Genomic DNA, 13,890 nt, shown 5'->3' with positions numbered 1-13,890 from the left:
ATAGACATCGCCTCTTTTACATCGGTTGCTTATTTCACCGATGTAAAAAGTATTTTAGACATCGGTTTTGAGCAAGCGATGTCTTTTGTGCTTATAAACATCAGTTTATTAGAAGAACCGATGTTAAATGTTTGTTAAAAAAATTCAGCAGTGCGCCTTCCCCATTCCCCTAGCCAAAATTTCATTCCCTCTTAAATTTCCCCCGTTTTGCCTTAGATTATTTTCAACTCTTCCCCCTCTTTTAACTTTATCCTCAAATATACATTTAAAAAAAACACAAAATCAAAAATCAAAAATCAAAGCTATCACAACTCTCTCTCTGACGGAAGAACATCTCCCTCTCTCCCCCATCACTTTTACTTCCCCTCTCCACCAATCTTTCTGAACTCTCAACGTAGAAGCCTAAATTCAAAACCTAACTTTCCAAATTGAACCAAGAACTCACAATTAAGATCCCTAATTCGAATTATGTCTTTCAATTACATGAACCCTAACTCTTGTTTTCAATAAATCGTTCGATTTGTGTTAACTAGGTGCAGATGAAGTTCCAATCGGCATATCTATGTTGTTATTTATCCTTATTCCGCTCGAATTAGTAAGTGGTTTTTAAATTTCAATTTTAGCTTTTTACCAGATTTGTTGTTGTTTTCAGTTATATAAATAACTGATTGTATCTCTTTTTCTTTTATTTTTATTTTTACACATTTGTTTTAGTTTTTTTGTTATGTTTTTATTTTTTATTGGATATGAATTACAAAGAACTAGTAGTGCTCATGGTGATTACTGTGAAGAAAGCCCGTTGCCTGTTATCTGGGACGCGTTACCTTCAATTACGGTCGTCGGAGGACAGGGTACTCCTCTTTTCTCCTTGTTTTTTAGCTCCGTCCATAACATTATCGTTATATTCAAGACGAATCTGTGAGCTATGATAAGTCAGGTTTTTCGATTAATGCTGAAGATGTTCCATATGATATCAAATCAGTTTGGTGACTGCTTGTCATATTTAACTGTAGAAAATCCATCTGCTATGGGGAGATAATGACAAGATTTTTAACTCCGAAATTGTTGAAAGCATCAAGCAGTAAGTTCTCATTACCTCTACCAACATATTTAAATAGTGTTTACTTATGAGTTTGGACTCTCCTTTATTCTAGTTAATTTTCTTGGTAATCATATTTTTTAACATTTTTACAGCAGAGCCATGCTACTAATATTACTTTTCCGTAATAATTTAGTTATAATATCAGTAAAAGATTATAGTTAAAATAAATATGTTGGGATACAACTGCAGGCAGTTAGGCGATAAGGCTACTCTGGAATTTGTAAAAGAGGCAGGACACCTTGTTCAAAATGATCAGGGTGCAGAGTATAACAATCGCGTCAAGAAAATACTTTCTTCCTTGCACAAAGGTTAAGATATAGGAATAATCAATGACTCCACTTTCATTAAACATCTGTTAGTGATATTATTTTGATTTTGTTTGTGCTTAAGTTGTTGTTGTATGATGTTATATTGTATAGACTCAACCTGCTTTAAGAAATTATATGCAGTTTATTTACATCTTATTTGTTGATGGGTAATTTTTTTTAATTTTTGATATTATTGTTAATTTTTTTGTTACTGCATTTATCTTGTACTTTGCCCAAGAAAAACTATTTATGTCTATATTTCTAGGCTATTTACCGGAAGCATAAAGCTGATGATGTTTAGTTTTATTTACGGAAGAAGTTGATTCTTACCCTTTACCCCCTCTATTATTTGTAAATGCTTTTTGTTTTTTAATTCTAAATTTTGATCAAACATTGTAGTACTCTTTACCTCTCCTATGATATATATCATTTAAGTATGTTAATTGAGTTATTACAGGAGTGGAAGATATTGATCTATGCAGAGTGTGTTAGGACCTGATCAGGCCTGATCATGGGGCTAAAGATATCGAAATAGAGGAGAAATCGAGGTTCTCCACGTGTATTTTCTCAGGGAATTTTAAAAGGTTTTCATCTGGCTACAAATATAATTCTCGATGAATATCATGAGCGCATTTATTCCACCAAGATAATAATATATTCTGCCAAGTTTGTTAGGAATTGGGTTCTGAAAGTTGAATAGTTGATTATGCTGCTTGAAAACAAAAATGTGGTAGAAAATGAGTTGAGATCTTCTTTTGTAAACAATATTTTAATGAGGAGGTTTTGCTGAGGAATGCTTCAAAAAACTCACTGATTTATGTAATTACAAGATTAAATCATTACCCTGTCTCGATTGACTTTATGACACAATCTTGTTGATATGATGTGAAGAGAGTATATAGAGTTGCATATTAAAATATTACACATCTTAGTTTGTCGTATTGTAGTTCTATAAAGGTATGCCATAATAAGCACTTAGCTACTGAGCTATCTCTTGAACATAATGAAGGTTGATTTGTAGTTGTGTGGATTAGATACCACAAACAGCCATTTGACATTTAATTGAAATTAGTTGTTTTATTGGCATAGCTTAAATAAATTACTGGAATATGCAAGAAGCTCTGTTATTTTTTACAAGGACTATGGGTTCCAAAAAGTTCATTCTTAGAACTTCAAGGGCTTGATGCTTTAGTTAGGGATTACACCCTGTATTTGTTTAGCAAGAGTTACTGCATTAGTACAAGTGATTTACACAAAATAGTAAATTAAAAAATGCCATAGTTTAGAGAAATTGCAGAAGTTGCTTCCTGCAGCTATCATGATTCCCGAAAGCAGGCTCGAGCATTTAGTCGAACAAGCTCTTGATGTGCAAAGAGATGCTTGTGTGTTTCACAATACTTTGAACAGTGAACTGTCATTGTATACAGACCATCAGTGTGGAAGAGATCAGATTCCTTCAAAGACATTATAGGTTAGAAATGTGATTTTAATATTCCTGTGTATTTATTTTGCTTCAGAGTAGCTATCTTTTGTTATGCAAAAGTTGATACAAGTTAGATTTCTGCAAGTTATGCTTACATCTCAAATGGGATGCACTATCATTACAATACTTTTGATTTTATCAACTAAAAGGGCTCTCTATTACTTAAAATATATCTTCCAAGTTTTATGTGCTGTAATTAATTTCCTTAGTTGAAGTTTATCATTACCATTTATATACCCTGCGCAGTGTTACAGAACCCTCTAAATACACTACCTTGTTTTTCTAATGATTAAGTTTCCAGTTTGAGTTGTTTAATTTGTTAGATCAGACATTACAAGAACACAAGGATGAAGTTTGGTTTCTGCAATTTTCTCATAATGGCAAACATTTGGCATCTTCCTCCAAAGACCAGACTGCTCTTCTGTGGGAGGTATTTACAACTTCCTACTTTTTAACATTTTTTTGTGTTTTTGTTAGGGATATTTTATACTATCTGTTTATGCATATCTATAGTGCTGGTCGGTACTTAATATAGACATATATTCTGTGGGAAATATTTGCACTAGTGAAGACCCTTCAGAAACTATTCTAAAGCAACAAGGTTTGCAGGTATGGATTTTTCTCTACTACTCGAATAGTCCTGTGATATTGACCTGTATGGTTTTTTCATCACCTTTGATTGTAATGACACAAGAATGGCTGTTTTGATTGCAATGGCACAAGAATGTCCTATATGTTCTTTTTTGGTTCTGATATGACTTGACTCTACTAATCCATGTTATGAGATTGATAACTCTGAAGTGGACATGAATGAAGCAGTTTTTATTGGTGAGGTTAATAATCTTGCTGCAAGCACTAGAAATAATCCCTTACTGATTTAGCGGACAAAAATTCTGACGTAAGTTAATACATCACATCAAAAATATGGATGTAGGGTGCTTACGGCGGTCAAGTTTATGTAGTCAAGTGGCGTGGTACAGAAGTTGCTGCGAAAACCATTAGATCCTCGATTGCATCCAATCAAATGGTGAGGTAAGTACTGATACAATACGAAAAGGTTTGTCGATTATTGTGAATTGTTATGTACATAAGCGCACCGAACCTGCTAGAATTCGTCATTTATTTACATTTCTTGGTCTGTCGATTTGTACCACTAATCTCTTGTGTTCTCTTGATTAACAAAAAGAATAAAACAAAAAAAAAAGTATACTCTGTTTGAAACAACATTACCTACAAAGGGTGTTGGCCTAGAGTCTTTAGCAATCCCTCACAGTAATGTTTACAAATATCATCCCAAAACTTCACTTTTTCCAGAAAAGTACATTTTTGTCGGATAAAAATAAAATATGACTATTGAAAGGCACTTTCAAATGTCCTACTGAATCATAGCCTCAATTTAGAAGAGTACTTCTCCAGAGGTTAAATGTGGACTGGCTAAACATTCTAATTAACTCCAAATATGCTATATGTTAGGACATTTTTTAATGCTTGATGAAAACTGTTGTTACCGGTACTAGTAACATCAGTTTATTATTTAAATTGAAAGATTTTGCTTAACTCGCATATATTTAAATTGATAAAAATATCATATTATGATGATATACGAAGATTAGATATGCATTAGAAATTTAATATCAAGATATAGAAATCGGTTTTAAACATGGAACTGATGTTATATGCTCTATTTAATATCAGTTTAAAACCGATGTTAAATGGGGGGTCTTTAACATCACCCACGAATACATCGGATTTTTACATACATAGACATCGGTTTTTAACCGATGTCTATTGACGTTTTTCTAGTAGTAAACCTGGATCGAGTTTTGTTTTAGACAAATCCATGTCTAATTTTTAATTTTATTTTGAATTTATTTTTTTAAAAAAATTCATTTTCGTATTGTTATCTTCTTTGTACATATTACTTGGTGGATTCTAAAACTTTTCGCAACATATATGAGTCATCTTTTGTTTATTCTTTACTTGATTATGTGCAATTTTGTGTGTGAAATTTTTTGTATCTATAATAAACATAGCCCTGTTGTGTCCAGGTTTGTACGAGATCTATAACCTTTGTACTTCCGTCGTGATATAGTACTCATGTTGTGTCCAGGTTTGTACGGGAGAAAAGAGTGAACAACAATCAAAATTGGCTGCAAGAAAGGTCGGCAATTTATTATGAATTTCGATTTTATATCTGCTTGTTATGGGACATTTATCGGGTTTGGTCAGTTAAAAATCTTTAAAACCCAATAATGAGATACATATGTGATTTTTAACAGCCAAAACTTAGTAAATAAATACTTACTAGATTTTCATATAACATTTATATTTGATGTCCAGTATGCACGAACTATTCAAAAACTTGGATTTTCTGCCAAATTCAAGTTATCCCTTCTCTTGGACAATACAGTATCCATTTAGAAACTTATTATTATCTAAATGGCTTTTAATATTATGTTCCATTGACATGCCACGACTTTAAGATAAAAAAACATTGTTGGTTCTTGTGATGTAAGTCTAAGATGTTGTCTTACTTGTAAACTTCTTATTACCTCTAAAGGCTTACAGACTTTCCGATGGCTCATGCACAGGTGAGAGAAGAAAATTATACAGCATTTGAGTTTATATACCCTGTTCTTACAAAGTTCACAAAGAATCCGCAGCAGTGTTATACAATATATTTCTTTCTTGTTGTTGTCTTAATGGAAGTGCAACAATCTTGTTTATTATGTAATGAGTGTTTGTGCTTGGAATCTTATTAAATTTACTTTTTCCCGTGTTAGCTGACTTGTGCAAATTTGTGCTTGATGAAGAATGAATCTGATAATTTCAACCGCAAGTACCCAGGGCCTAATAAGATTTTATTGTAAATTTCATGTGTTTGTTTTCAGTTCAATATTTTAATATGTTGGATGATAATTCATTATGCTTTACCGAGTCCCTGAGGACGTACCTTGATGTAGCCTGAAAAGATGGAAATGCACCAATTGTTATATATTTTTATTATAAATTTGATACAAGTGTATTTGTATTATATATTAAGAATATATTAGAATTAGGATACACGGTAATGGTTATCTGTTTGGAATTTAGACAATTGTAATAGATTAGTTTTTTGTTATCCTAAATAGAAGTTCATTAAAAAAAGAATATGCAGTCACCTAGTCATATTATGTTAATCAGATTTTGGGCATATAATTGATGAGTATCTGAGGATTTATTTTATGTTTCTACCAGCTTTGGAGATGGGTTTTCCATATAAATTAATAAAGTCTTATATCTATTATTGACTATGACCTATAACTCTGAAAAGCTTTATTAATTTTTTGCTATAATTTTGTCTAGAGAATATAGTACCAAAGTATTATCTGATATATAGTCAATGTTACAGAAATTGATAATCGAGGAAGATCGGTTACATGATCTTATAAGGATTAATCGGGGATTAATCGGAAGGATCGAGGATTAATCGGAAGGATTAATCGGAGCAAAAAACGAATATGCTTTATTAAATTTAATTTAAAAATTATTTATACACATGAAATCAATCATATTACTAAATATATTGGACATGTCTCTAAATTCGTACCTCTATCTTGTCTCTAAATTCGTGCAGTATTAGTGGTTTACACTTAGTCTACATAAATCTAGATAAAAGCAGAAAAATACAACACTTCCTAAGAAGTGCACTGTTAAAAGCTTATATTTGTATTAAAATCTTTGCCGGAAAAAATGTCCGGCCACCCACTTTCTATAAACGGTTAGATGTCCGGTATACGTATATATATACTAGTAATTATATATCGTCAAATTATTCCACCTACCAAATCTCTGTTTGTCTTTCTCCCTCTCTTTCTCTCTCTTGTCTCTCTCTTGGATATGAAAAGGGATTCCCGAATTATATGCAAGAGCTTTATTCTAGTGATCCTTGTGACCCGATTTCACCCTTTTGACCCATGTTTTGACCCGATTCTGCCCAAATCGTTTTCTCCGGCGATTCAGTGAAACTAGATCGGAAATCAGAAATTTGCCGATATATCGGCCGATTTATCGGCAACATGACCGATTTCTACAACACTGTCTATAGTATAATATTCCATGTTTACGTATTATTACCCTAAAGGAGTAATGGTTTATACATGTAGGATGATCTTAGTGATATATGTTTTATGCTTCTGGGAGAATTTTATCTAATTACTCTTGTTTTACCGTTTTTACTATTTTAATCTTTTGTCCTGCTAAGAATTAGGCTATTTTATTCTAGTTCCCTTGTGGTTCTTTTTTATTTAAATAATTATGCTATTTAAAATATTCTTGCATAGCGTATTTTGTTTTTTAAAAGTAAAAGCATGAAGTTAAGCGCACCAAGGATATTCTCAAGAAAAATATGTGCAACTTTCTCATCAGGTGCCCGAATATGGACCACTGGCCGAAAAGCCTTCAAAGAAGACTACAACAAAAGCTAACGACAAGAAAGGGAAAACTGTTGAGATGAACAAGGAAGAACCACTAGATCCTGTGGCAAAAAAACTGCGACAGCAGAAGTGAGTGCCTGGAAAGATGATCAGTTATCTTGCAAGTATGAACTTGTTAGATCTAGCACTAAGAATGATAGCATTATTAATTTTTGATTTTATATAATCGCTATTAGGTGTTATTGGCTAATTGACATTATATTCATGACTAATTAGTTTTTTCGACATCTTAAATGCCAGGTTTTATAATGAGCACGACAAAAGTTCTTGGTTCCTTGAGTGGTACTATATTTTCTAGTTGATGTGGACAAGTTATGGATGAAATGTGGATTAGAAATGAATTTTGGAATTAGACTAGTTATGGCAGATAAATTATAAGGAATTGGTCGATGTTGTCATTTGAATATTTTTGAAATGACATTAATTCGATAAATATGTTATATGCGACCATTATGGATGGTTTGCAATTTTATAACTTTTGTTTAATGCATGTTTTTGTTTCAGAGCTTGTTAACTTTAAATTATTGGTATTGTTGGCAAGTTTTGGTTTATGATCGATTAATTGATTAGTTTTGATATGGTTAGTTATTGGTAATTTGGCTAGTCGGATTTTTAAATATAACACATCACTTAAAATAATCAAACTGATGTCTAATAAGAAAAAACAACAGTTATAATGTATATTTTAGTGCTAAAACTGATGTAGGTAATACATAATAATATCGGTTAGAGAAATTATAGCTTAATATTAAAGTAAATAGACTACGGCTAAACACCGATGTCTATTACAATCTATAACATCAGTCGGCTAAAATAAACTGTTGTAAAAGAAAAACATATACAACGGTTGTTCTAATAAACCGATGTCTATCATTGTCTTTAACAACGGTTCTGCCCAAGTAGTGATGTGAATTGTTGTTATAAACATCATTTTGTGTGAAATAAACGATGTAAATAACTATTATTACATTGTGTATGCTATGTTTAAATTGCCTATAATCTCTTAATTTAGCACTATTAAAAAGCTAATAACGTCTTCTTTGAGGTAAAGTACATCAGTTTGCTGTACAAAAATGATGTGTGAAGGTATCTGTTAGGAATACATGTGCATTAGTTTGATGATATGTTTAACAAAACACTTAAGTAGAAATCTAGTGTTTGTAGCCTCAACGGATAAGACCACTTTGGCTATCCGTTGATGGTGTAGCTTTACTTAGAAATAAGTCTAGTGTTGTAGCATATTTCAGTCTCTGAATTTGAGATATAATTCTTAAATGTTGAGGGAAATTATAAGTCATGTTGACTACTAAAGGATATGCAGATAGGAAGGCCAATTGTAAATATTGCATGCCTTGTAATTTTGTATAAATGAAATGGTGTCAACGGATAACTTAAAGACCTTCAACGGATGAGAAACAAAGCTTCAACAGATGTCTCTAAAGCTTCAACGGATAACATCCTTCAACGGATGAGTGCATCAACAGATAGAGCTTCAACTGCTAACACATCAACGGATAAAGCCATCAACGGATGAAGGCTTCAACGGATGTTCTGTTAAATAGCAGTTGACAAGTGGTAGTTGTACCTACAAACAGAGGCACATGGGTTGACAGAGACAACTGAGATGTGGTAGCCTATTTCAGGAACATCAGAAAAAACAGCCGTTCTACTCTAGTATAAAGAGGCAATAGTCAACAATGCACTGGAGTAAAATGGAGAAGAAACAAGTGGAGAACTTATTTTATTATTGTACTTTTTATCTTTGTCTTCACTTGTAAACTTGGTGTTATATAAAAACCAAGTAGCAGCTAGTAATTAGATAAGAATTTTTCCAGAGCTGTTTAGAAAAATCTTGAGAAAAATTATCTAGTTTGTACTAGGATGCAGCTGTGATCAACTTCTTGAATCAAAGATTTTCTGAAATACCATCTCTGGTGGAACAACAAATCCACCAGAAAAGTTTTTAAGGTCTGTTGTGTTCTGTACTTTTGTGCTTGAATATATATCTGTCTGTATTAGCTTAAAGCAATTCACACACTTGTTTATCTTAAACACACAGCCTTTGAAACTGTTAAAACTTGAAAAAGTTTTGAGATTTACATTCAACCCCCTTCTATAAATCTCATTGTTAGTTCACTAGGAATAACAATTGGTATCAGAGCAGGCTCTTGACACACAAAGAGTTTAAAGTTCTTGGAAACTAACAAAGATGAGTAAGAAGGATATTGGAGTAAAAATCCCAGTTCTTGACAAAGACTGTTATCACCATTGGAAGGTGAAAATGCACCTTCATCTACTCTCCCAAGATGAAGGTTATGTAAACTGCATTGAGAATGGTCCTCACATTCCCCACAAAGTAGCCACAGTTGCTACAACCACAATTGTTGTTGGTCAATCCATTCCAAAACCTAGAGCAGAATGGACAATGGAAGACACAGAAGAAGTCCACAAGGATAAGAAGGCTATGAACATTTTGTTTAATGGTCTTGACAAGGATATGTTTGATAATGTGATAAATTGCACAACTGCCAAAGAGGTTTGGGACACAGTTCAGCTACTGTGTGAAGGTACAGAACAAGTAAAAGAAAACAAAATGCAGCTTCTCATTCAACAGTATGAGTATTTTCATTTTGAAGAAAATGAATCTTTAAATGACACATTCAATAGATTCCAAAAGCTGTTAAATGGACTGAAACTGTATGGTAGAGTGTACCAGGTGAAGGATTCAAATCTTAAATTTTAAGATCCTTGCCAAAGGAATGGAAACCCATGACTGTCTCCTTGAGAAACTCTCAAGATTATAAGGACTTCACTCTTGAAAGATTATATGGAATCTTGAAGACTTATGAACTAGAGCTGGAACAGGATGAGGTATTGGAGAAGGGAAGAAAGAAAGGAGGTTCAGTTGCCTTGGTAGCTGAAAATGAGAAAGAATGCAGACAAGAAACTGTGAGATCAACATTAAACTCCAAAGATGGCACAAGCAAATCAGAATCAAGCAAGGGGAAGGAGCAAGTTGCTGAGAATGAAGACAACTCCAGCCAAGATGACTCTGATGGTATTGATGAGCATCTTGCATTTCTGTCCAGAAGATTTGCAAAGATGAAATTTAAGAAAAACACTAGAGCCACTAAACCTCATAAGAATATGGTGGACAAATCCAAGTTCAAGTGTTTCAATTGTGGTATAAGTGGACACTTTGCAAGTGAGTGCAGAAAGCCAACTACTGAAAAGAAGAAATTTGACCAAGTAGATTACAAAAAGAAATATTTTGATCTACTCAAGCAAAAGGAGAAGGCTTTCATTACTCAAGAAAAAGACTGGGCAGCTGATGGAGAAGAAGAGGATGAAGATGTGGAATATGTCAACTTGGCTCTCATGGCTGATTCTGAGGAAAATGAAGTTAGTTCATCAAGCAACCAGGTAATCACTACTGATTTAACACAGCTTACTAAAGAAGAGTGCAATGATGCTTTTAATGACATGTCTACTGAATTGTATCACTTGCGTGTGTCTCTTAAATCTCTTGCTAAAGAAAATAGTAGGATTAAAGAGAACAATCTGTTCTTAAGTAATATAAATGCTGTGTTAGAAGATAAGTTGATTGAACTAGAGAAAACTAAGCTACATTGTATATCTGTTGAAAATGAACTAGCTGAATCTGTTAAGAAAGTAGAAATACTTTCTAATCAATTAGGGAGAGAGCAAGAGGTGATTAAAGCCTGGAAGACATCTAGGGATGTTAGTGCTCAAATTGTCAAGGTCCAAGGAATTGAATCATTTTGTGAGACTGCCTGGGATAAAAACAAAAATAAAATGGAATTAATTGATAGGCTGTCAACGGATGTGGAATCAACGGATGATGAAAATTATCCGTTGAAGGAAGAAAAGGAGCATCCGTTGAAGGTTCCTCAATTAAAACAGGCAGATGTTTCTAACAGTGAAAAACTAAAGAAACTCAACAAAAAGTTTGGTTCAACTTCCAAGAACTTTGTCAAAGAAGAAGCAAGCACATCCAAAGATTTCAGTAAGGTGAATATAGGACACATGACCTTAGAACAGTTAAAGAATAGGCTCAAAGTGGTTGAGGATAAAAAGGAAACTAAAAGGAAATCTAATAGAAATGGGAAGGTAGGGGTTAACAAACATAATAATTACACACCTGATAAGTATGCTCCTAGAAAAAGTTGTGTGCATTGTAATAGTGTTAATCATCTATCTGCTAATTGTAAATCTATTAAGAAAACTCCCATACCTGTACCCTCTTCCATGCCTAATATGTCTGCATCACCTCTGCATGCTATGCCTGTTATGTCTCAACAGAATCCTTATGCACATTTTGCAAACATGCCATATTTTAACAATCCTTATCTCGCTGCATTTAGTATGCCTCAAATGCCATACAATATGCCTATGTGGAATAATATGTTTGCACAATCCATGCCTTATCAAATTCCAAATGTGCTAAATGATTCTGTGACTAACCCTACACCTCAACCAACTACATCTAAGATCAAGATTGACTCAAAGTTACCTAAGTCTAAAGATGCAGGAGGAATGAAGTCTAGGAGAAAGGCTAACATGAATGGACCCAAGGAAACTTGGGTACCAAAATCAACTTGATTGATTTTATGGTGTGCAGAGAAACAGAAGAAATCTATGGTACTTGGACAGCGGCTGTTCAAGACACATGACAGGAGATTCCTCCCTGCTCACAGAGTTTAAGGAGAGAGCTGGCCCTAGCATAACCTTTGGAGATGACAGCAAAGGGTTTACTATGGGATATGGCTTGATTTGAACAAGGAATGTCATCATTGATGAAGTTGCATTAGTTGATGGTCTCAAGCACAACTTACTGAGCATCAGTCAACTATGTGATAGAGGGAATACAATTTCTTTCAATTCTGAAGCCTGTGTTGTCACCAGTAAGAAAGACAACAAAGTGGTTCTAACTGGAGTTAGAAAAGGAAATGTGTACTTAGCTGACTTCAACTCTACTGATGCAGAATCTATTACTTGTCTCTTCAGCAAAGCAAGTCCAGTTGAAAGTTGGCTATGGCACAAGAAGCTATCCCATTTGAATTTCAAGACAATGAATGATCTAGTCAAAAAGGACTTAGTTAGAGGAATTCCTCTTGTTGAATTCTCAAGGGATGGTTTGTGTGATGCTTGTCAGAAAGGCAAACAAAGGAAAGCATCATTCAAAAAGAAACTTGAAACAACAATTGATGAACCATTACAGCTGCTACATATGGATTTATTTGGACCAGTCAATGTATTGTCAATTGCAAGAAAAATATATTGCTTAGTGATTGTAGATGATTTCTCAAAGTTTTCATGGGTCTATTTTCTTGGATCAAAGGATGAAGCAAGTGAAATCATTATCAATCACATCAGGCAAGTCAATAATCATCCTGACTTGAAGGTTAGGAATATCAGGAGTGACAATGGAACTAAGTTCAAGAATTTGACAATGAGGCTGTTCTGTGAAGAAAATGGAATCATGCATGAGTTCTCAGCTCCAAGAACACCTCAGCAAAATGGGGTAGTTGAAAGAAAGAACAGATCTTTAACTGAGGCTGCTAGAACAATGCTTGAAGAATCAAAGTTACCAACATATTTCTGGGCTGAAGCTGTTAATTGTGCCTGCTACACTCAGAATATTTCTTTGATCAATCAAGCTAAAGGCATGACTCCTTATCAGTTGTTCAAGAGAAGAAAACCAACTCTAAACTTTCTTCATGTCTTTGGATGTAAATGCTTTATACTGAGAAATCAATCTGACCATAAAGGGAAGTTTGATGCAAAGGCTGATGAAGGGATATTTGTTGGTTACTCAGCTGGAAAATCTTATAGGGTCTACAATCTAAGAACCAACATTGTTATAGAATCTGTGCATGTTGTGTTTGATGATAAAAAGATTGATGGACTAACAGATGAGGGACACCATGAGAGACTCAAATTTGACAACATTGAGATATATTGTGATGATAGTGAAGAGGAGAGTGATGAAGATGACACTTCAAAAGGGATTCAAAAAATGCCCTTGGATAATGCACAAAATTCTACATCCGTTGATAGAGGCAATGCAGTATCCGTTGAAAGACATAGTGCATCATCCGTTGAAGTACAAAATGAAGCATCCGTTGATCATAGTTCATCAACGGATAATCGATTTACATCATCAGTTGATAAAACTCCAAGTTCCCTGCAAAGGACCAACAACTCAGGGGGAGTTTCAACTAATCAACACTCTGTCTCACATCATGACAATACTGAGGCCACCTCATCTAAAGTATATCTTCCACCTCAAAGGAAATGGACCAAGAATCATCCCTTTGAACTGATCATTGGTGATGCATCATCTAAAGTGCAAACAAGAAAAGCTACTCAAGATGAATTTCTGTATAGTAGTTTTCTATCTCAGGAGGAACCTAAGAAAGTGGAAGAAGCTTTATTGGATCCAGATTGGATATTAGCTATGCAGGAAGAGCTGAACCAATTTGAGAGAAACAAAGTTTG

General features: G+C 33.9%; 1 long non-coding RNA gene across 3 annotated transcripts; it reads left to right on the top strand.

Moving 5' to 3' along the window:
* Positions 1 to 4,328, top strand: LOC141689500 (uncharacterized). 3 transcript variants are annotated; one of them, XR_012562403.1, is made up of 7 exons: positions 1 to 595; positions 760 to 851; positions 1,014 to 1,081; positions 1,292 to 2,881; positions 3,217 to 3,323; positions 3,407 to 3,721; positions 3,828 to 4,328. It is a non-coding gene; the product is annotated as an uncharacterized LOC141689500 (long non-coding RNA). The 3 variants fall into 3 exon arrangements; XR_012562404.1 differs by having other exon boundaries at positions 3,222 to 3,721; XR_012562402.1 differs by having other exon boundaries at positions 3,217 to 3,721.
* Positions 4,329 to 13,890: the final 9,562 nt, after the last annotated feature.

This window comes from Apium graveolens, chromosome 10, assembly GCF_009905375.1.
Source record: "Apium graveolens cultivar Ventura chromosome 10, ASM990537v1, whole genome shotgun sequence".
Taxonomy (NCBI): Eukaryota; Viridiplantae; Streptophyta; class Magnoliopsida; order Apiales; family Apiaceae; genus Apium; species Apium graveolens.
The sequence above is the reverse complement of the archived record's forward strand: the minus strand, read 5'-3'. Positions and strand labels throughout refer to the sequence as shown.